Consider the following 20,577-nt stretch of genomic DNA (forward strand, 5'->3'; position numbering starts at 1 on the left):
TGGATCTCAAGCTAAAGCATATTCAGCATATGCACACTAGCACCACATAGTTAGAAAATTCTGAACTTCTGTTCATGAAACAAAACCTACTAAGCAAATTTACCGAAGATTTTATTATTCTATATGGCCAATATGCCAATATTAAGCAGATTCAGGAAAATCATTTGCACACTAGCACCGTGTAGTGATGAAATTCTGAACTCCGGTCCATCAATTAAAAGGCCTAGTAGGCAAGGACAAATTTGCTCAACACTGTTACCTTCTGTATGGCAATGGTCCTGAGATATAGCATATATCTAGGCAGGAGTGATAGGCAGTTGGCAAATGTCAATGGTTCATACACACAAAGATTATTTCACAGATTTCTCTAAAATTTATCGAAATCTGAACAGGGAATTTGTGAAACATCACAGGAAAATGTGTCAAACTTTCATAGCGAATCAAAACAAACATAGTGTAGTACTGGAATTTATACACTCAGGTCTTTTTTTATACGGGGGATACGTACCGTTTAAAAAAAAACCGTGTAAAAAAAACCTACGAGATTTTGATTTTTCGCATGCTTAAATGTTTTTAAAAAATCGGATTTTGATGCCATTTGTAATTAAAGCATGATATGGTCCATATAGACATATTATAAAATTTCTGTATTTTGTTATTGTGATTTTTTTTAAGTATGCCATTCGATTACAAATAGCTTGAAACGGATAATGTGATTGGAATCAAGTCGATAGGTGGTATCGTTGTCGAGAAATCGTTAAAAACGTACCGTGTAAATCGTGGAAAACCGTGTAAAAAAAACCGTGTAAAAAAAGACTTCAGTGTACTATAATGGGGTACGTTAGTCAATTTGCTTGGGACCAATAGGCTAGTCAAGTAGTGAGCCAATTTAAAATCGTTAGTTTCGTATTGATTGTTGGGAAAACTGTTTAAAATCCCCGAAGTGTTTACCGAACGTTCTGATGTTGAGATGTCGGTAAAATTTCACAGAAATCTGTGAAATAATCCTAATGTGTTTTTTTATATATGGATGATTTTCCACACAGAGGGATATATGGACAGCCCCTTACCAGTGACTTTCGACAATTCGAGTATTAAAATCTAATATTTCCAATAAATCCAAGGCTATTTGTGTTTGTCAGTCTTAGAGTGCCGAAATTACATTTTTTTTTTGCGTAGAGTGTTACTTTGGAGGACCCAAGCTTAGTAGAATTTTCAGCTCAAGGAGGATTTTTAGTTTAGGTTAAGTTACTTTCAACGAGACTTTCAGCCTATGGCTAGTTTATCTCTGGACACTCCAGAACCGAGTTTAGCAAGACACAAAGTTTAATATACGGAGGTCTCAGAGAGGAATCCCCAGACTGGAGGTGCTCCAGAAATGAATCCCTTTAATCCAGAGTTGTTCTGTAAAATATTTTGGAATTTTTAAAATCCATGACTTACTCTTTACAATTCTGAAATTTTGAGACAGTACATTTTCAAAATAATGTACATTTAACGTTAGCTAACTTAAACATGTTTATTTTTCACTTTTTAGCACGCTAACTAAACTGTTGGATTTGTAGAAGAGGAGGAGCACGATGTTTTGGATTCCGTCCCAGGCCCCTTTTCACTACGAATAAGTCTTTTGGCAACATATTAATGGTGCAATTTCAAATAACCAAAATCAACCGCGTTACGAAAAGTGGTCAGGTTTTGACCACTTATAGCTCTGTCAACAGAGGATGGATTTTAATTCCTAATGAGCCAGTCGATTGAAACAATATCTACAATACTGCTAAAATGAATACTTTATCAATTTTCAATAGGTCACTATTGAAAATTACACAAATGTCCAACTGTTGCAATGGTGATCAAAATTATCACCGGTTGCCTACAAATAGCGCTTTCCCCAACACAGCTTATTCAATCACCATGTGTAGTGGTGTCCGGTCAGTCATCATCAACAGCAGTAGCAGCATTTTTGGCGCGAGGCTTTGAACATTGTTCTCCAGTACACAATGAAAGGCTACCCGCAAGTAGCGAGCTGCAGCCCACATGAGTGTTCATTCACCGAAAAAGAAGAAGAAGCCGCACCGCTACTGATCGGATTCAATAGCTCTTCATGAGTCGCTGTGGGCCATATAGCGCATCACCCTCGATCCAAACAACATACAGCTCGCCAGCTTCATCTGTGTTGAACACCCTAATGGCTCACCATTAATCAACCATCACGACAAAACGGTCCTTTTCAGGACAACCATAAATTTGGTTAAAGAGTATTTTCTGGCCATTTGTAAATTTCATAAATCAGATGTCAGTTCCCATAAGATTAAATCTATGTATTTTGAAGGCAATTTTAGGTGAAATTTCAAAAACCAAAGTCGGTCACGGCATGGAATTGGTCTGATTTTGTCCAGAGATGATGCCAATCGATAGGAAATTTTTCAACGAAACTGTTAAAATTAAATTTTTATCAATTTTTATTAACTCATTATTGAAAATTGCACGAATGTGCAACTGAGACTATGCTAATTAAAATTATCCCCGGTCGTCATCATCATCAGTAGCAGCAGCGCTTTCAGCGCGTGGCGTTGTGCATTTTTCTGCAGTACACAACGAAAAGCTCCCTGCAAGCAGCTAGCTATCAAGGCTGCCCTCAAGAGCCGAAGCAATAGCAGCAATAGCAGCATAGGTAGCTCCATTAACTCGCTGAACATTGTTAGCAGCGAGGGGAGTAGGTACAGATGAAAAATTTGAAGCAGGGGTGATATTTGTACCTAGGGGTACGAATGTAGAATTTGTTCCTCGCTGACCGTTGTTAACAGCAGACGAATTTGTACCTGGTCGGAAACGTGGAGCGTTTCCTACCTGTCACTTAGAACGAGATTGTAGGATCGCTTTGCGAGTCTCACATTCCCAAAAATTGGATTTGTGATTTTCACCACAATTTGAACATTTAAATTTCTTAGGATCTTCCTTCACAGGACAGTCGTCCTTTGCGTGAGAGAAATCACCACAATTCATGCATTTAGCTGGCATGTAGCAATTTTTAGTTCCGTGACCCCATCCCTGGCACTTACGGCACTGAGTGAGGTTTTGGAAATTTCCTCCAGTCTTCCTGAAGTGTTCCCACTTCACTCGGACATGGAGCATAAGGCTAGCTTTTTCTAAGGCCTTAAGGTTGTTTAGTTCACTAGACTTGAAGTGAACTAAATAAAAATCATTAGAAATCCCGTTGCGCGAATCGCCAGGACGGGATTTCATTTTCATTTTGATTACTTGGAGTGACACAACTCCAAGTAATTTTGCCAGTTCATCTTTGATCTGATCCAGGGATTCACCACTGGGCAGTCCTTTCATGACAACCTTGAACACACGTTCAGTTTTGGTGTCGTAGATAAAAAAATTGTGCTTCTTCTCAGTAAGATACTTGAGAAGACATTTAAATCCGTCCAAGGTTTCAGCCAATACACGGCATTCACCCCGACGTCCAATTTGTAGTGAAAACTTAACTTTCACGAAATTCAAAAGTTCCATGCGAAGAGCATGGAAATCGGAAGTGGTTATCACAATAGGGGGAATCTTTTCCTTCTTGGCATTAAGGCGGGAAAGTTTACTAGAATTTTTCTTGGATGATGGATCATTCGCATCATCCGTGAGCAAATCAAATTGATTACTCAAATTTAATTTCATCAGAAGGGAGGTCAAGAGTTTGCCCCTTTCTTTTGCGTTTAGGCGCCATGGCGGCAGTATTTTTTTCCAAATCGACTTCCAAGCAGATTACTATAAGAATCTGAAGGATCGAAGAGGAATTTTCCAAATCGATATCCAAGAAGAATTACCTCGGGTAGGGTCCAAACAAGGATCGAAGAGGAATAAGAGTTGAACAAGGTAGAAAATGTTTTACAGGTTTAGCACTGAAAAGTGCTGTTTAAATTTGTTGTAGCTTTAGGTAGTAGTAATACTTCCTTCAGCAAAAAGTAAATAGATCCGCACGGCAAGAGATGCGAACTGCACTTCCACAGCTACTAATTGAGAGCTTTCGATGCCTGTACCATTTGTTGCATTAGTATAATTGTGTGGCAAGCACAATCATACTCTATGTCCAGTAGACTAGAACGAGAGGAGTCGAACGCAACCATGTGTCTAGCATGATATTGCTTTGTAGCTGTGCATCTACCGACTATGTTAAGGAAGACCTTATTTGACAATTGCATGGCTCGTAATCCGTGTTGGAACGAAAGAGTACATACATAATGGCAATTGCTTATGAGGTTTTCCAAGGTTAGGTTAGGTTACTTTATTAAAGAGACTTTCAGCCATTGGCTGACTCCGAGGGGGATCTCCGGGAAGAAGGAAGAGGCCCCATAAGAGGGTCCCCCTAAAGATTGTACTCGAAAAAAATGCAACACTTTCTTTTGTCTATAACTTGTTATTGCATGGGTAAAAATTGATGAAATTGAGAGTAAAACTAGCTTAGCAAGAGGTGCTTCGACAAAAAATTATGGGAGCGGTCGTGGAAAATCCAGGCCCACAGGTGGATCGCGAAACAGTTTGGATCCGACAATTCGACCGAGTCCCGTGTAGTAAAATCGTTTAAGGAGACCCAGACCCCGTGAACGCAAGGAAGGTGAGGAATTACTTCAAGCGCAATCCGAACCTTTCGATTCGGGACGTGGCCAAGAAGGACAAATCTTCCGTCTGGTTCGTCCAGCAGACAATGAAGCGGGCCGGACTTCATGCCTTCAAGGTAAGGAAGGCACCTAACCGAACCGATAAACAAAATACGGTGGTCAAACCCCGCGGCAGGAAGCTGTACCGGTTGGTGCAGCCGAGATGCATCGTAATGGACGACGAGACGTACATTAAAGCGGACACCAAGCAGATCCCCGGCCTGAAGTTTTTCGTCGGCAATTCCTACCAGGATGTTCCGGAGAAGTTCCGAAAGAAGAAGGTCGACAAATTTGCCAAGAAGTGCTTAGTGTGGCAGGCTATTTGTTGGTGTGACAAATTCAGCAAGCCGTACCTTCATAACGACCGGCACCATCAATGGCCAAATATATAAAGAAGAATGCCTCCAGAAGCATGACAATCTGTTTTGGGCGAATCTGGCATCGTGCCATAACGCGAAACTGGTGATGGAGTGGCACGAAGCCAACGATGTGGTTTTTTTTGCCGAAGGAGGCAAATCCGTCAAACTCGCCGGAACTTTGCCCAATAGAAAAAATTATTGGCGATTATGATGGGCAAGCTCCGGAAAACAGGGAACGTCTTCAAAAACGACAAGGATTTGAAGAAAGAGTAGATGAAAGTGTATAAGAAAGATGGTGCAAGTGTTGCACAGGATTTGATGGGGTGGCGTTGAATCCACGGTGCGGGCATTTAGCCTAGGAGAGGAGGTTGAATAAACCAACTTTACAAAAACATAGCTAATAGGGGAAGTGGCTCTAATGTTGGCCTATGGATCTAAAATTGGGCCCATCGCTAAAAGTATGCTATTTATCAATTTTATCTAGATGAACGCATCATTACGTTAGGACGGTACTAATTGATATTTTTGGTCGCTATTGAAAATTTAGTCGATTACTGAATTTATGTATGGGCCCAAATTAAGGGCATTTAGGCCGACATTACATACATTTCCCTTATGTATTTATTTATTCCCTGAGAGCTTCAAAAATATCCGACTTAAAATGAATTTTGGGTGATCATTTTTGTCTGTTGCATTTTTTCGAGTACAGTCTTTAATACAGAGTTGCTTAAAACAGAGTGTTGTATGCTGTCTAGTTTGCTGTTAAGCATGGTCAATGGTTGATTTCGGGCTGGTTCTGATTGTGCCATAGGTCTGTTGGGGTCAGTAGTCCGGGTTATGATGCGCATGGGTCTTGGTTGTATCATTGGTCAGTTTAGGGTGATGTTGCGGGTGCTCGGTCCGTGATGAAGAGGAGGGTGCAACCGGTAGCAGGCTTCAGTGAGGGGTCCGCTGCCGACATCGAGCACCAAAATGGGTAGTAATCAAACTAGGTGCAAGAGTTCTGCCTCTTTAAGAACACCTAGTAGAGCAGCGGTCCGGCTTGTGTCATTGCGGAGCGCGTCATTTACACTGCTTGGAATCCCGTAAAGCTCGCTTGCTCCCTGGTATTGGGGGCAGTGACATAGGAAATGCTCAACAGAGTGATGAATGCGGCATAGGGCACAAGCCTTGTGAAAATCACCGTTTCCACTAAGGTTGTGGGAAAGGCGAGTGCGGCCAAATTTTAGGCGGGACCCAACTAACAATTTTCACAATGTAAACGCTTTACTCATTTCATTTATACAGCCTCAAGCTGTATTCAAACGTTATACAATATGAGAAAACCTTTACTCAACCTCTATACAAGCAAATCTGGCGAACTTAGTCAGCTATTTATGGCTGTTGGAACGGTCGGGAGAAGCTCTTATTGCATATCCATTAACGTTTCTATACAGCTGTTATCCTGCTGTTTAGTTGTGTGTGAACTTGAAAGGCGCTTATTCCACCTTTTCCCGGTTATCCAATAATCTCTACACAGCTTTCTCTTGAAACCGTGTTAAATACTGTTTACGCTTTTTTATGAAGGAATTTATTGAGTTTTTTTTTGTTGTGAATCAAATTAATCGAAATTAGTTACAAATCATCACCAAATTATATACCCTGCACCGGAACCTGGAGTCGAACTCGAGACGACCTCATTGGCAAACCTTGACACTACCACTTTGCTACGCCAACACTTTGAACATATGTAAACAAATCAAGATTCCCTTCTACAACAAAATCGCTGAGTACAGGCTTTATAATAGTGCACACGAATCACTTTTCTCGACTAGTTATAAAAGAGCTGAGTAAAAGCTGTAAATCTGCACACGTCTAAACATAAACCTAGTTGACTGTGAAAATGCTTCCGAAGTTGCTCTAACACAATTTATAAGCTGAGTACAGGTTGTTTAGTTGTTGAAAAAGCACTTTTGATGTTTATGTTATTCAGCAAGAGTGGTTGGTTGTTTAGAAGCCATCGAATGAGTAATATATTCACTTTGTTAGCTTTGTTTTGCAGCTACAAGTTGAAAGCTGATTAGTGTGTGTATAGAAGTGACATTAGCGTTTATTGGCTGATGTTATTCAGTGCGACTGACAAATTGAATAATGGTTGTGAGAATGTTGAGTAAACGCTCTCCAAAACTATTTTGCTAGCTTTTGCTTGTAGCTGTATCTGCAGCTTCTTTTCAGCTACTTTACAGCACAATGCTGGAAAAGTTGGCTTACAAAGCTGAAAATGTTAGTTGGGGAGAAGACAATTTGGTAGCGATGGTCTACTGGATCCTCCCATTTGCCCGTACCTCCTTTGATTTTCCTAATGAATCGCGGGAGTTAATCCAGGCTTGTGTGATGCTAAAAATCCACCTTTTGAGGTTTGGGCCAGGGACTTTACGGATGTATAGGCACATATGTCCACCGAAGAGTAAAGAGCAATAGTAACACCTTCAGTAACAATAAGTTGAGAATTTGACAGCTCGCTGATTTTTCTTAAACCGAAATAAAAATGGTATACACGTGGAGTGACGATTCTTCTTCTTCTTATTCGCATTTCCACAGTTATTAATTGAGAGCTTTCGATACCATATCATGGTGGTTATTCCTAAGTGAATTTTCAAATATTTGTTATTTGCCACCCGTTTTAAATGCTGGATGAGATTTAAATTTACCAGGGAGATGCCACAATTGAAAAAAAAAAAAAAAATATAAAATTATCACGGTTTTCCTTTGCATAAATTTCACAACCATGCACCTAACCATCCCACAATAGGTACCTAAAGACCCGTTCAGCATCAAGAGCGCCGTCAGCAGCACAGTGCAGCCCCATGGTCACCCATCGCCGTTCAGTCAAGTGTAATGATGTTTCGTAACTCCACATCAGAGTGTTCTTCTCTGGTAGAACATGTTTCTGATGTGTTCGATAATTGATTTCATTGAAAATTAATAATGTCAAAAGCTTGCTTACGACGACCACAGCAATAATTTCTGCTGTTATCCGATGGTTATTTTTCCCACTTTTTTTTCCCATCGACTACCCACCCACTGCCATCGACCATGGTGTGGTAGTGTTTGTCGGTGGCAGTATAGTCATTCCCATTTTTGCGAAAAATTGTGCTTGTCCTGTCCTGGCTAATCCTTTCTGGCGTTGAAAACTCGTCAGCGATGGAAGGAGGAAAATCTGCTTTCTCTCGCCTTTCAAACCTTATTGACTGACCCGTCAGCGCCAGATGAACTCTTTCGCTCAGGTTGTCGTCTATTCATAATTTTTACAATGTTGGATGTAATTAAAATTTATCGTTCTGTTTCAGGTTCGCTCGGTCCAGACAGTGTTTATTTTAAGTTAATCGCTTTTAGTTAAAATGTCAGCAATTTCGACGAAACTTTTACCAACAGTTCTGGAATCTGAAATTGAACAGCTTCTAGTCCGTTAATATGGACGAGTGTTCTGAACCATCAAAAGACGTTTTCCATTTTCACCTATCGATCTCAAAGATCTCAAACAAAATGCCAATGATGGTAAAAACTACGAGAAAATTTCACACTCCCGGTGGTATTCACTGAAACTGAAGGCACAAGACAAAGGACCTTAGTGTGCCACATAATTTAACTTGCATTCATTGGAGCTGACTTGACTTGTGCCACCAACCCACCGTAGCTCTACTACCGTTCTGTTATGGGGCGCGCTAAATTCCGCTCAGCAATAGATGAGCTTCTCATAAGCGTGAATGTAAATACCGGTTTTGTTGGTAAACAAAAAAGAAAAGCTCACCTTTTTTACCCATCCCAAATTGCAGCACTGTTGTCGCCGACGTCGGTGCTGGCAGGAACTCCTGCAGAGTTTGAAACACATTGAGCCCCAGTGGGGTGGGAGGCTGCGGGTTGGCTGATGCAGTGTTTTATGCAGCATAAATTTCAATAGTTGGGAAAAAGTTTATTTAATTGAATTTTGAAGAAAATTCATTTTCCGGCAGGTTACGTTACGCTACTGCTTTCACTGTGTAATGATTGGGTAGAGGCAAGCGAACGGGTGGCAACAGGAAATCTGACGGTGTCATTTTAGGGAAATGAAAAATGCTTTTGACATTTTCTATCAGGATGTATCCACGTTTTAACCTGATTTGCTTATAGTTTTTGTTCTATAACTGAAAAAAAAAAAATGAAAAAAAGAGCAACCCACAAATATTATTGCGGATTTAGAAAGTATTATAAATTTTCTGTAAGCACTAACCGTTGGCTGTAAGACGGATCTCTCTCACTCTAATTTGATAGGCATTATCGTCCCCTTAATGCTAAATCTAGGTAGCGTTAAATTTCGCTGTTTGAGTTGGTTACACCAAAATATTCATCTTGTCAAGCTCAATAAAACATCAAAAGATCGTTAAACTACGGTAGCAAACACAACCGATATTTATATTTATCAAAACTAGGTATCTCAGTTTAGAACATACCAGTTCCAGGCCAAATAGGATAAAAAAATAAAAATGTTACTTTGTAAATAAAAGGTCTAAATATGTGTTTTGTTGGTTTTTTGCATGGTTAATTTTATTAAGACCAAAATAAGATATTTTGTAGAATAATAATTGTAATGTTTCGTCTTCACCTACGAGTGGGATTAAAAATGATTCATCGTCAATTTCTGTAATAAAGTCTGCATTTCATTGATTAAAGTCGCCATAAACATGCAGTTTTACTTCTGGTTCCATATTTGAAATTAAATATAGTTTCAACAATTTGAAAAAGATAGTTCAAAAGACTGCTTGTGGGCATGTTCAGGTGGAAAATAAACCGAAGAAAAAATGTGTATTTCACCGGCAATAAGTGCTTGGACCCAGACATTTTCGAATTCCTTGTGCTTATTTGTTATGATTTCTTCAGAAGTAAAGTCAGCATTGAAGGCAATGAGCACTCCACCACCAGACTTTTTATTACAGAGTTGAAAATTCCTGTCGTGCCGGAATACATTAAAATTGTTGCCAAAAATTTTTTCGCTTCTGACGCTTTCGTCCCAGCTTGTTTCAGTTCCAAGAATTATTAGAAAAGAAGAAGATCGAAGGTTCTGGTGGATTTCTTTCATTTTAGCTGGGCTTTTCATGCGATTGAAATTTTGGCAATACACCAAAATTTGAGTCGCATTCTGTTGAGAAAGTGAAGAGATTTTTGGAGGGTCGGTAACTCTTACATTAGCAGGGTCTACCTCATGTAGAGTGTCGTCATTCGATAATAATAATTCCCTTGCATGGGAATAGTCGTCTTTACTTCCTTTAGCAGAGTGCGACAGTGCCGTTGAAAATTTGGAGGACTGTAAAATTTGCTCCATAGTTTGCTGCAGTCGTTGTGTGCGTTCACCAAGTAGGAACGCGCGGTGTGAATTCAGGTCTGACATAGCGTCGGTGCGTAGAATTCCGAGTTTCCTTTTATGCGAAATGTTCCTGGACGTTCAGCCCAGGAACATTTCGTATAAAAGGGATGTGTCCGTTGGTAGTCCTTCTGCTGCCAGCATTAAAGTTGCACTAGTTTTAGTGATTCCGCGAATGCATATTGAAGGTGGCTGGTCGTGCAAGTTAGAAAGATAAGTCCACACAATGTCCATAATTTTGGGGTCCGCAGCCGTGCCTTCAAAAAGCTTCGATCACCAGCTGCAGATTGTTCCGTGAGTCTGACTATTGGCGGTCGCATTGGGTCCAGGAGTGGAGGATGTTCAGGTTCAGTAGGTTTTTCTGTTTTATAAGGGTTGATAGTTTCACCTTTTTGAAAGTTTATAAATATTGGTCCATTGTCTGTTTTAGGAGGCCGAAAGAATTGTACACGCTACTATTTAATTTTCCTCGTTATTTTCTTTCACTCATTAAGCTTAATAAATTCTGAGCAGATTTAACATCACGATTAAGGACCTAGCGTAGTTTCCAAGGCTCATCAAATTGGATGATAATTTCTAAGGAACTCACTCCAAGGGAGCATGCTTGGCATGCACAGTTGCACACATCAACTGCTTATTTGTTAATAATTTTTAATTCAGTCGTTGAAATTTGGGTTTCTTTTAATTAATTGAAAGATTAGGATCATAGTTTACTATACATATGCAAAGAGTAGGTAAATATTAACAATTCAATCAACACCAATGAATTTTTACACTTAAAGTTCGAGATGTGCAGCGAGAATTTCTCACTTCATTTTTACAACGCAAATACAAATTCAGCCTATTACTAGTGTTAAAATCTACTTTTGTACGTATCTATAACAAGCTTAAACTCTAGTCTTATGTAGTGCTTCAAAAAGAACTATGTTTCGTCAACTGTGTGCAGAGTTATTAGCAAATGAGCAGCTCGTGACCAAAACTGTGTATTCCAAGCATTCAAGGGAGTTCCGGGAATAACTGTGAGGAAAACATCAAGTACAATCGGGTTTCAATGTAGTCCTGAAGAACTCCAGATTCTATGTGCAGCCTGAATACAACGGTAGTTCTGAGTAGAACGCCAAGTAATTTTTTTTTTGCTTTATTAGAGAGATTTTTAGCCTTGGGCTACGCCAAGTAAATTCTGAATACGATTAAAAAAAATATAATGATAATTAACACGAATTTCTGAACTTAATTCCTAAGGAATTCTGAAGAGGACTAACAGGAAATTCAAAGAAGTATTTTAAAGGAATTCTGTTGACAATTTAAAGAAGTTTCTGGGAGAAAAATAATCTGGAGCATACATCCATGGGAATTTTTGGAGAAAACTTCGGTAGTATGCTAAACGAAGGACTACAATTAAATCTGGAAATAATTCCTGGAAAGGAACGCGGAACAGAATTCCAGGAGGCTTGTGACTTGAATGCCAAATAATTTTCAATGATAAATCTATGAAATTTGTTACTCCACTACATGCAAATTCTTAGAAACTTTCAAAATAAGTACAATTCCAAGGGAAGAAATAACATTCAAAAGGAATTCTGCCATGAATTCATTAAAAATTCTGAGAATAATTCCAAAGGATTGCCTACTGAGGAGCATTTCCAGTGAAATTCCGATGAAAATTCCGTAGGATATGAATTCTGAGGATGATTCCAACGAAATTTCAAGGAACATTGGAATTTCTGGAGAATACAAAGTGAATTCTGAAAAGAAGTTCAATTGAATTTTTCGGTGTAATTTTCCGAGAATTCCTAGGTAATACCTTTGAGGTAACTCTAAGACCAGAAGGTCCCGAAGAAACGTGCTCAACTTTTTGGCTCAGCTCTGGTAGTCTCTTCGGTCCCAAGCTAATCGATGCACCCCTCGAAACCTAGGAAAATCCATGAACTCCTCATTTTATCTGTCAAACTTTCATAGCGAATCAAAACAAACATTATGTAGTACTAGAATTTCGACTAGAATGGAGTATGCTAATCGATTTGCTTGGGACCAATAGGCTAGTCAAGTAGTGAGCCAATTTAAAATCTTTAGTTTACGCCAGTTGGCAATGCTGCATGAGTTTTTTGAGTGTTGTGTAGATGATAATTCTAACCTAGAATTTTTTTCAAGATATTGGACAAAAAGAAAGATCCAAGATCCAGGATATTGAAGAAAATTATAGATTAATAAATATTGAGATTTAATGTTTGAAAGTTCTTTGATCCCGGATTAAGGAAAATCTTCAAGACTAAGGTAGTTTTATATAAAAATATTCCGGATATCGAGAATTATCACTATTATGGACTATTATGGAATTATGATGCTAGTGTCCCATCCAGAAATGACCAGAATCTTTGATATCTCGAAAAATTAACAAACTGGCAGCCCTATTGCGTGTTGTGTATTGGCTTTATATTATGAATTGGATACTCAAAACTCCCAAAATGGATATTTTAACCATTTTTCGAATATAAGAATAAATAATTACTGGCCTTAGTAGAGTGGTTTGGTATTTGTGTTTGACATTATAGACAGGATAAAATATTTTTTATTTATAAGTCGATAATTCTGTAACTCGATGGTCCCTTCAATATCGAGTTATGTAGACTTGACTGTATCTTTAAAATAAAATAATAGAAGGATATAAATTTTTTGAGTTTTTACTCAAACTTAAAAAAAAATAAGTAAACCATATACATTTTTTCTAGAAAGACTTTAAATTTCTCTACAACGTTGTCTCAGACGTCATTTCAATCAGAAGTTACGTTTTCGTGCTACAATTTATTCGAGAATGACAAACATGTCATTTTGAATAAAATAATATCCAAAATGACCGATTTTTTGTAATATGTGAATGTTAAACACCTTTATACAAAGTTTTATGCAAATCGGAGAAGGTCGAGTTTTCGCGATTCGTCATTTGGCGTGGAACTGCTCAACAACGATATTGTATACTAAAACCAGGTAATTGGATATAATCTACAGTTAACTCTCCACTCGATATTCTATAACTCGATATTTTGTATAACATGATGGATTCTGCGGTCCCTTCATTTTACCATGAATCGTACTCTCCATAAGTCGATATTTCTACAAGGCGATGCGTCCTGTGGTCGATGATCTATGTAGTATTATTTTGATTCTATAACTCGATATGTCAAAGGTTGAGCTTCTGAATTATGTAATGATGATGTTAAATTTAAAGGAACTTTAAAAACATGATAACTGGTGGTCATATTGAGTACCCAGGACCCATCGACCATATCAGAACATGTTCTTGGCGTTTCGGGGAAAACGTCCATACCTTTAATTTCTCTCTATCAGACAGGTAATGTTGACTGCGCAGGAGGAATGCCGAAGGTTATGTTTTTATTTTTCTGGTCCTGGAATATAGATATTTTTCGTAAATTATTAGCGGACATTCACAAGTTCACAGATTTAAAAAAAATCAACATAACCAACTTTGCATAGGTTTTAAGGCTAACGAACTTTGATGATAATTACTAATGAACATGCAATGTAGTTTTTAAGGTAGTCCTGAGGAACTCCATAATCTATGTAGAACCTTTGGAATACCAAAGTAGTTCTGAGTAGAATTCCAAATAAACCCTCAATTGTACTTAGAGGAAATTTTAATTAAAATTCATAGTAATTTCCGAAGTTAATTCCTAAGGTACTCTGAGGGAGCGCCAAGGAAATTCAAAGTACAACTCCAAAGGAATTCTGAGGATAATTTCAAGAAAGTTCAGGGAGAAAATGAATCTGGAGTTTAATTCCATGCGAAATTTCGGTTGTTAAGGCTGACTAAAAGTACATTGGTACACCCCTCGCGCGCCGCTAGCACGCCTCTAGTGTTGGAAATCGAAAATCTTTGACAGTGGTTTGTTCACTCTTCTATAAGCTATTTTAAATGACGTCTTGATAACAGTTCCTGGCGGGCCACTCAAACGCGCTCAAGACATTGCTATTGTTTACGTCTGATGTTTTTGTTTTGATTTTGGTCGTGGTATGTCAACAAATCGGCCCGCTGGTAAACGCCAAAATAGGTAAACAGAAAAAAAAACAGCTGACTTGAAACGTCTCGTAAAATGCCTTATAGAGAACAACTGGTGCAAGTTTGATCAAAGTAGTCGATCGCGTTCAGAAATAACGTCAAATGGAACCCGAAAGAAGAAAAAATATTGTGCACAATCACCTGGAAAATCCGAAGTGGTCCGGTTCCAATCTGGCTAAAGTGCCGAAGATGTCGAAAACAACAGTTTGTCGAGTGCTCAAAACCTACAAGGAAAGCCTGAGTGTGGAAAGGAATCAGCGGATCTACGAAAAACTGGAACCAGGGAGCGTAAGCTACGCAGCAAGGTGTTGAGGTGCGTTAAAGCCAACACCGGTCTTCCGATCCGAGATGTGGCCAGAAGGTACAACACAAGGGCTGCACTTTGATCGATGTCGAAACATACGTCAAACACGATTTTAAGCAGCTTCCCGGTCAAAAGTTTTACATCGTGACTGGACGTGTGGATGTGCCGGGAAGATTCAAGTTCGTGTTTGCCGACAAGTTCGCGTAGAAGGCCATGATTTGGCAAGCGATTTGCAGTTATGACATGAAAACGGAACCATTCGTCACATCCTCAACGATGACATCCCAGGTTGACATCGAAGAATGCCTGAAAAAGCGTGTATTGCCATTCATCCGTAAGCATAGGGGCAAAGTCATCTTTTGGCCCGATTTGGCCAGCTGCCACTATTCCAAGGTGGGTCTGGAGTGGTATTGTCCCCCAAGCTAATGAATCCTCCGAATTGCCCAGAATTTCGACCAATCGAAAAATACTGGGCAATTTCAAAGCAGCGACTTTGACGAAGCAACGGGGCAATCAAGGACATTCAGCAAATGTGGCTAAAATAGAAGAAATGCGCTGATTCCGTGTCTGTTTCTACTGTGCTGGCACTGATGGGCTCCATCAAGAGGAAGGTTCGAGATTTCGTTTGATCTGGAGAAATGTACACACTAATCGAGTCAGTACGGTTTTACCGAGTTTTTGAATTACGGAACTGTTCGGTATAAGTTTAAAAATTTGTGGAAAATTTATTAATGAGAAAATTTGTTCTGAACTTGTACATACATAGTTTTGTTAACCCCATTCAATGATAGAAAATAAAATTGGTTGATTTCATTGATTCCTTACGGATAACGGTCATTTGAATTTTTACCGACTTTTTCAGCAATTCAAAAACCCAGTAAAAAAATACTGACTCCTGTAAAAAAAATCTTAGTGTGTAACCATCTAATGCTGTAACTTTGATATTTTAATAAAGGTACTGTAAAGCAACCATTAATGGACTTTTTAAACTTTATTAATCACGAATTACAGGTCTTTTTGGGCGTACCCATTTACTTTCAGTCAGCCTTTACGCTAAAAGGAGGATTTCAATTAAATCTGAAAATAAATCCAGGAGAACTTCAAAGGAACTCAGAAAATAATTCCGGACGAGTCCTGACTTAAATGCCAAATAATTTTCAATGAAAAATCTATGGAGTTTACTTGCTTCACTGCAAATGAATTATTAGACAACTTTCGTAGTGAGTGACTTCCAAAGAAAGGAGTAAAATTCAAAGGGCATTCTGAAACGAATTCATTGAAACTTCTGAGAACAATTCCGAAGGATTTCACACATAGAAGCATTTCAAGATAATTTCGAGAAAAAATTAATTCCGTGCATGATTCCAACAAAATTTCAAGGACCAGTTCAAGGGAATTGCAAGCATATTGCGGTGATATTTTTTTTTATCAAGAATTCAAAAAAGAGGTCCAAGGTAATCTGAGGAGCATATCATAGAATTTATGGGCGTCCTGTTCCTAAAAAGGAATTCCTAGAAGATTTCTATAGGAATTTCTGAAGAATACATATTGCTGAGGAAAACCCCAAGAGAATTTTCCGGACAAACCATCAGGGAGTTCTTAGGTTATACTGCATGAATCATTAATAATTTGAAAAGCATTGCAGAAGTGAATTAAAAGAGTGTTTTGCAGATGATTTTCAAGAGTATTATGGTGCAAATTATAAGGGAACACCGGAAAGAGGTTGTTGGTTTGCACCATCGGCTTCGGGCTCTGTCACATTTGAATGTTTATACCGGCAGCAAATAACGAATATCTGATGAAGAAGCGACATTTACAGGCTCTCTTCGATGTCGCACGGATGACGAAGGAGTCTGCTTCAGCAGTTCACGCATTGGTAGACCCATTCGAACGGCACATCAATATTCTACGCCAGCTGGGAGAACCTACCGACACGTGGAGTGCCATCCTCGAACACTTGCTATGCGCGCGCCTACACGATGATACCAACCGGTGGAAACTAACGATTTAAAATTGGCTCACTACTTGACTCGCCTATTTGTTCCTCCAAGCAAATCGATTAACGTACCCCATTCTAGTCGAAATTCTAGTACTACATTATGTTTGTTTTGATTCACTATGAAAGTTTGACAGATAAAATGAAGGGTTCGTGGATTTTCCTATGTTTCGAGGGGTACATCGATTAGCTTGGGACCGAAGAGAGTACCAGAGCTGAGCCAAAGAGTTGAGCACATTTCTTCGGGACCATCTGGTGTTAGAGTTACCTCTATGATGATACGCTGAAGGTCTGGGAGGACTATGCTTCGCCATACGCCTACATCGACATCGAAGAAGCCGTCGATAAATCTTTCATCGTGCTCGTCCACTGCTAGCACATCGAAACGGTGTCCTGCCTGTAATCAACCGAATCTGTTGGGCAGATGTTTTAAATTCCAGCGTTTTCCTCTGTCTGAACGTCAGCAGATAGTTATTGCGAAGCGTCTGTGTCTAAACTGGTTCAAAACCGATCATATTGTTCGCGCCCATAAGAATCAAATTGCAGGCACTGTAATTATTGGCACCACACCCTTCTGCACTCTGCTTCATCGGATGCTGACCGCAGGCCATCTACCGAAGGCTCATCGGTAGCTTCGACGTCATCTTCGGCCCCACCGATTCAGTCTCGTTCGTCTTCCCAGACAGATTCATCTGAGCAATCAATGGTGGCCGCATTCGAAATTGTTCCCGAGGTAGAAACCAGCGTTCATGTTCAGCAGCCAAGGGCAAATTGTTCCCGTTGACCGTGATCGAGAACATCGTTGACGCCTACGGACAGGAACATCCAGCGCACGCTTTTTTGAACAGCGCTTCTCAACCGAACGAATGGCACGAATTCTTCATTTGAGGAGGAGCAAAGTCAACATAACTGTCCAAGGAGCAGCCAAATTATCCAAAACAGTTCGGGTGTCGGTTCATACGGAGCTTCGGACTAATAATACTCAATTCTCATGCGGCATCAACGGGCATGGAAAATCATTTGCATGCATTTCATACATTCATTTACATTCATTTGCCGCTAACTTTTTTCTTCAACAGCATTACGCAAAATGATGTTTATAGCTTTTGTAGGTTTTATTATTAACTACAGCTTTTGTTAACAAGTCAAATCCGTATTTCTTATGCATGACGAACTAGAGCGGGCAGAACTTATTACTGTTTTTCAGTGATTGTAAAATACATTCACTGAAAAACAGTAGTGGCTTCTACATCATTTTGCGGAATGCTGTTGAAGAAAAAAGTTAGCGGCAAATGAATGTAAATGAATGCACGAAATGAATGGAAATGATTTTCCATGCCTGGGCATCAAGTTTCTGATGATGGATAAGGTGACAGCAGACCTTCCGTCGCTGAATATTCCCACGTTTGGCTGGAGCATTCCGAAGGATCTGGTCTTGGCTGATGCTTCCTTCAATAAATCTCGACCGATTGATTCGGTTCTGGGGGCGAAGCACTTCTACTCGTTCTTTCTCACCGCAGCCCGCTTGCAATTGGCTCCTAATCTTCCCGTTCTGGTGGATAGCGTGTTCGACTGGATTGTCACCAACTGCGTTACCCAAAATCAACCGGAAGCCATTTCCACTTCCAGCACTGCCCAACAAACAATTTTAGCTGCAGTTTAGCTTATACAGGCAAAAATTAGCTACATAAGGCAAATTTTGGCTGTATAAGCTAATCTGCAACTAAAATTGTTTGTTGGGTGTGGCTGTTTCGATGGTACCGCTCGAACGCTTCTAGAAAATCGAAGAACTCCTTCTGAATTATCACTACTCTGTTGAAGAAAGGCACTGCGAGGAACTGTACCAATTCACTAATACTAAAAACGAAAAAAGTCGTTATGTCGTTCGTCTACCTCGTCAAACCGACATCGATATCAAGCTTGGCTCCTCGAAGACCAACGCTCTCCGTCGCTTCGAAACCCTAGAGCAGAGATTTGAACGGGATTCCAAGCTAAAGGCCGATTCCCATGCTTTCATGCAGGTATATCTTGACCTTGGCCACATGCGCTTGGTCGGATCACATGAAGAAGAACCATTGGTGACATACTACCTTCCCCACCATCCAGTGTTCAAGGATTCCAGTACGACCACCAAAGTCCGGGTGGTTTCGACGGTTCAGCGAAGACTTCGACTGGTTACTCTCTCAACGAAGCACTGTGTATGGGCCCTGGTGGTGCACGACGACCTTCTGGACATTACGGTGAGGTTTAGGACGTTCAAAGTGGCAGAGCTCGACGCTGATGGTGCAATCCAACAGAGGTCTAAGATGAACTCTGAAGGTATTGTGAGATGATTCCAAGGAAGTTGTTCAGTAAATACTAAAGAAAGCCTGTCAAAAGTTCCAAACGTGTCAGGATCAGGGTTGTTAATCGATAACTCGATAACGTCTTTTTTTCGTTAACGCCTGCAATTGGAAATTCTCATAGCAGGCGTTAACGAAAAGACGTTATCGAGTTATCGATTTACAACCCTGGTCAGGATGACTCCAACGTGGATTTTTTTCGAGATCCTGAACATAAACATAAAATTAAAATTTAGATTTCTTGTTTAGTAATTTTATGATTGAGGATTAAGAAATATCTTCCAAGATCCAGGAAGTTTTATTTTGAAATTTCCAAGATTCTGGAGCATGAGAAGTTTTCAAGTTGCAATGCCGAACTTCAGAAAGTTTTTAAGATTGTGATCTTAAAATAAATCATTTCATTCAGTTTTTTTTTAAATTCTGGCACTTTGAACATTTTAAAGATCTTGAATATGAACTTTGGATACTAAACATTATCCACTCTCGTAAATAATGCAGACAGTGGAGAATGCGTTTTGAATGATCTTTGTTTACGCTAAAAGGTGCAGAAAATGAAGTTTTGAGAATATTTTATGCATCAAAATAACTTTCTTTTCCAGCTCCATTGAACAAAGAACAAATGTCCACCAAATTAATAAACATTTTCAGACAAATATCGTTGCACTCTTTAATTTAAACGATTAATTACCTTTAAATTAAGATAAGATTTAATTTTAGTTTTTAGTTCTTAGATGTCAATTGTTTTACTGGCATGCTGGATTAGAAAACCTGTTTAAAATACTGAAATGCCAAGGCAGGAACAATGTAAATACTATTAGATATATATCATAACTATTAAGGCTGGTAAGTAAGTGTAGCAGCTGGAGCACCTAGGATAAAATTAAATGTAATTTATTTTGATTTTGAAAAAAAAATCATTCTCCTCTTGCTGGGGATGATTTAGAGGATAAAATTAAAAAAAGATTATTTTTATTTTACATGAATTTAACGTTGAATAACAATTTGTGTTGCTTCAGGCAGAATTAATGCTAATGTTGAAGTGTTAGACTCTTAGATCGGCAATATTCAAAATAATATTTTTTTTTTTTTGAAATTAATATGATTTTTTTTTTTGTTTTTGAGGATCGCTTTCTATTTTGATAATTTTGAGTTGAAAACTCAAGCGTTGATGAATCTCAAAGGATTCAAAACAATCTGTCTTGGCAATCTATGCCTAGGTGATTTCTAGCAACACTGCCAATGCAATCAAGATAGGCGCTGCTCGATTGGCTCTGGGCCTGACAGTTTGTTTGGCTCAAAACCAGCCTGTCCGCTCCTCTCTTATTCTAGAACCTCTCTAACCTCAACGAACGCGTGTTCGTCGATGGAGATTTTCAAAACAATCGCTTTTGATCTACACTGGGTTGAAGCTCTATAGTCATTGCGTGTAATAGTAAATGATGAAAACAGGCACGTATCCGGAATATACA

The 20,577-nt window shown here is 39.2% G+C and overlaps 1 protein-coding gene across 1 annotated transcript in view; it reads left to right on the plus strand.

Annotated features, from left to right (window-relative positions):
- The window catches only part of LOC135697773 (uncharacterized), a 125,497-nt gene extending 110,955 nt beyond the window's left edge, over positions 1–14,542 (plus strand). Inside the window, exon 2 of the mRNA XM_065217589.1 lies at positions 14,529–14,542. The gene's annotated coding sequence lies outside the window, so the exon portion shown is untranslated. The remainder of the gene's footprint in view (positions 1–14,528) is intronic.
- The last annotated feature ends 6,035 nt before the right edge of the window (positions 14,543–20,577 follow it).

Source organism: Ochlerotatus camptorhynchus, unplaced genomic scaffold (genome assembly GCF_037179485.1).
Source record: "Ochlerotatus camptorhynchus isolate MF236.1 unplaced genomic scaffold, CSIRO-AGI_Acam_v1.1 ptg000077l, whole genome shotgun sequence".
Lineage (NCBI taxonomy): Eukaryota > Metazoa > Arthropoda > Insecta > Diptera > Culicidae > Ochlerotatus > Ochlerotatus camptorhynchus.